The sequence below is a fragment of the Daphnia magna genome, unplaced genomic scaffold (assembly GCF_020631705.1).
Source record: "Daphnia magna isolate NIES unplaced genomic scaffold, ASM2063170v1.1 Dm_contigs153, whole genome shotgun sequence".
Lineage (NCBI taxonomy): Eukaryota > Metazoa > Arthropoda > Branchiopoda > Diplostraca > Daphniidae > Daphnia > Daphnia magna.
Genome location: NW_025533144.1, coordinates 1 through 4358, shown reverse-complemented (window position 1 = coordinate 4358; position 4358 = coordinate 1). Strand labels below are relative to the sequence as shown.

General features: G+C 32.2%; 2 non-coding genes across 2 annotated transcripts; both read right to left on the bottom strand.

The window, feature by feature from the left end:
• Positions 1-1578: 1578 nt before the first annotated feature.
• On the bottom strand, positions 1579-1650 carry Trnac-gca. The gene has a single exon. It is a non-coding gene; the product is annotated as a tRNA-Cys (tRNA).
• A 466-nt stretch (positions 1651-2116) lies between these two features.
• Trnac-gca lies at positions 2117-2188 on the bottom strand. The gene has a single exon. It is a non-coding gene; the product is annotated as a tRNA-Cys (tRNA).
• Between the last annotated feature and the right edge of the window lie 2170 nt (positions 2189-4358).

The window sequence follows — 4358 nt, the reverse complement described above, 5'->3', positions numbered from 1 at the left end:
AGATTGGACAAGGGAATATGGAATCAGGTAGGAAGTATATACAAACTAAACAAGATTCCTTCGGTAATGTCCTTCGGGCAATTTTTTGGAAAAAAATTTTCTATAGACATGTAACGTGGGCCAAAGATAAACAGATTTTGGATCCAAGGTTTCTAAATTTCAATCAATTTATAGTGTTCATCTGCTGTAGTCTACTGTCCGGAATTAGCAACACGGGAGCTTAAGTAAAAAAATTAAAATGCAATAACGAATTTGATGAATTTTATACAACAAATGTACTGCCGAATGCAATAGTTTTATAAAATACACTTCTGGGAATCTAACCATATCAATATTGGCTAGGATAATATAAGTTTAAGATCTATAAAGCGACTTTAAAAAATTTTCCAAAAATTAGAAAAACAATGACATTTGAAGAAAAATTGTTTTATTTCCGCATGAGTATTGAACAATTAAACTTAATGATGCCAGCGTAACACCTTACCACTACGCTATTATTGACATAATGCGACTAGTATGAATAGCAGTGTAATTTTACATCTTCTGCAGCAGTATACTGTCCGAAATTAGCAACACGGGGACTTATGTAAAAAAATGAGAATGCTATCGTGAAGAATTTTTCTCAAAAATAGACAACAAAGTGAATTGTCTTGTAAAAGCAATTTCAGGGAATGTAACCATATAAATATTACTTAGGATAGTTTAAGTTTAAGACATACTAAGCGACTTAAAAATTTAACAAAATATACGCATAAAAAGGAAAACTTAAATAAATTTTGTGTTTCAAAGAGTATTGATCCATTGATCTTGGTGTTATGAGCCAAACACCTTACCGCTGAGCTATCACACACATACATACGGATACAGCATCAAAAATTAGGTATCTTGTCGCCGCTGTGTAACTTTCTTCTCCATAGTCTCCGTTCTGGCAGCATGTTTACTTCTGCAATATAAAAAAATATATAAAAATCTACTGTTTAAAACATTTTGTTAAAGAAAACACTTACTGTTTAGTGACTATTATACAGCCTTCTGCACTGACTGCAACGCATTGACAGTTGTAAGGTTACGCAAACAAAAGCGAATTCACTGCCTAGGATTCGGCAACCAGCTAGGTAACAATTACGCAAATTAATTTTTTAAAACTGTAATAGAATCAAATGAAAAAGCCACTATACCACGTATCAAATTTTGACAGAATTTTGTACAAAATTTGGGGACGATTGGTCATTCAGGGAAGAAACGTATATGGAAATACATAATGGACATTAAACCTTCTGAGATCTACTACTACTACCCTACCCCCTATACCCCACACCCTAAAATTGTTATAGTCCTTCAGTATATATACATATATACCCTCAGGGATAAAGGGACTTTACACAACTGCTAATTTGGTTTCTTGGTAGAAAAGAAATTAGATCTAAATGAGAAACATGGTGTGCTTCAATAACCGTACGTACAATTTCAGAAATGATTCAATTTTTTTAGTATTTCTTGAATACATTTAGTTTAGGAAATTCCATAATCCGTAAAATTTATTCGCTCAGTTTTTTTATTATATCAATTATAATCACTAGGGGGCACCCAGGTTTGAACTAGGGACATTTCGATCTGCAGTCGAATGCTCTACCACTGAGCTATACCCCCATGATCGGTTAAAAAGAGGACAAAATAACAAATTTTGTGCTGAATCTATCAAATATTTTTTAATTTGATTAGAATTGGACATGAAGCCCTGCGTTGATAAGCTAAGCTGATCTGTTTTGGGATCTTGTATTTCAAAATTGCTTTCACTATTCGCTCATCTTTCCCTAATTTTATTAAGCATACAGAATAATAGCAGAAAGTTTGTGTTCAAAAACGGCAAGGAATCCGATTTCGATGCTTGATCACATTAAATAAAATAAACAGACTTTACACAACAGCTAATTTGGTTTCTTGGTAGAAAAGAAATTAGATCTAAATGAGAAACATGGTGTGCTTCAATAACCGTACGTAGAATTTCAGAAATAACTCAATTTTTTTAGTATTTCATGAGTACATATAGTTTAGGATATTCCATAATCCGTAAGCTTATTCACTCAGTTTTTTTATTATACCAATTATAATCACAAGGGGGAACCCAGATTTGAACTGGGGACATTTCGATCTGCAGTCGCATGCTCTACCACTGAGCTATACCCCCTTGATCGGTTAAAAAGAGGACAAAATAAAAAATTTTGTGCTGAATCTATCAAATATTTTTTTATTTGATTAGAATTAGACATGAAGCCCTGCGTTGATAAGCTAAGCTGATCTGTTTTGGGATCTTGTATATCAAAATTGCTTTCACTATTCGCTAATCTTTCCCTAATTTTATTAAGCATACAGAATAATAGCAGAAAGTTTGTGTTCAAAAACGGCAAGGAATCCGATTTCGATGCTTGATCACATTAAATAAAATAAACAGACTTTACACTACAGCTAATTTGGTTTCTTGGTAGAAAAGAAATTAGATCTAAATGAGAAACATGGTGTGCTTCAATAACCGTACGTGCAATTTCAGAAATAAATCAATTCATTAAGTATTTGTTGAGTATACAAAGTCTTGGAAATTCCATTATCCGTAAGTTCATTCACTTAGTGTCATTTATTACATTAATAATAAGCACAAGGGGGCACCCAGGTTTGAAATCAGTACATCCCGATCTACAGAAGAATGCTATACCACTGAGCTATACCCTCTTGATCAGTTAAAAGAGGACAAAATGACAAATTTTGTGCTGAATCTATCAAAAAAATGAGAATGCAATCGTGAATTAGATGAAGATTTTTCCTCAAAAATAGACAACAAATTGAATTGTCTTGTAAAAGCAATTTCAGGGAATGTAACCATATAAATATTACTTAGGATAGTTTAAGTTTAAGACATACTAAGCGACTTAAAAATTTAACAAAATATACGCATAAAAAGGAAAAAACTAAATAAATTTTGTGTTTCAAATAGAATTGATCTATTGATCTTGGTGTTATGAGCCCAACACCTTACCGCTGAGCTATCACACACATACATGTGAATATAGCATCAAAAATAATTTATCTTGTTGCCGCTGTGTAACTTTCTTCTCCATAGTCTCCGTTCTGGCAGCATGTTTACTACTGCAATATAAAAAAATATATAAAAATCTACTGTTTAAAACATTTTGTTAAAGAAAAAATTTACTGTTTAATTACTGTTATACAACCTTCTGCACTGACTGCAACGCATTGACAGTTGTAAGGTTACGCAAACTAAAGCGAATTCACTGCCTAATATTCGGCAACCAGCTAGGTAACAATTACGCAAATTAATTTTTTTAAACTGTTATAGAATCAAATGAAAAAACCACTATACCACGTATCAAATTTTGACAGAATTTTGAACAAAATTTGGGGACGATTGGTCATTCAGGGAAGAAACGTATATGGAAATACATAATGGACAATAAACCTTCTGAGATCTACTACTGCTACCCTACCCCCTATACCCCACACCCTAAAATTGTTATAGTCCTTCGGTATATATACATATATACCCTCAGGGATAAAAAAAGTTTATAAAGATTTTTTAAACAAAAAAGGCAATAGGACAAACACGTAATGAGAGCGTAGAGAGCGATGAAGAAAACGATGAAAGATTGGGCAAAGGAATAGGGAATCAGGTAGAAAGTATATACAAACTAAAAAATAAATTTAAAGAGAGATTTTTAAACAAAAACGACAATAGGACAAACCCGTAATGAGAGCGTAGAGAGTGATGAAGAAAACGATGAAAGATTGGACAGGGGAATATGGAATCACAATAAGATTTATATACAAAACAAAAAAACAAGTTTAAAAAAATTTCTTTTTACAAAAAAGAAAATAGGACAAACAGGTAATGTAGAAAGCGAAGAAGAATACGATGGAAGATGGGACAGAGGAATAGGGAGCAGGTAAAAATATATACAAAATATACAAACAAGTTTTTAAAAATTTTATTTACAATAAAAACAGAAAATAGAACAATCAGATAACGAGAGCGTAAGCAAAGCGAAGAAGAAAACTTTGAAATATGGGGGAATGGGGGAACAGGTAACAAATATATACAAAATAGAATTAAAATTTCAAATATTGTTTGTTACAACACAATAAGGGTACAAGGCAAACAGATAATGAGACTTTACAAAACGAAAAAGTAGACGAGGAAGGAAGGAGAAAAGAAATGGGAAAACAGGTAACCAATATATAAAAATAAACATTCAATTTTGAACATTGTTATTTATAACAGGGAAGGTAAGGAAGGAAATTATATTGTCACGGGAATTTTTACAAAGGGCATGAATTAACAAATCCTA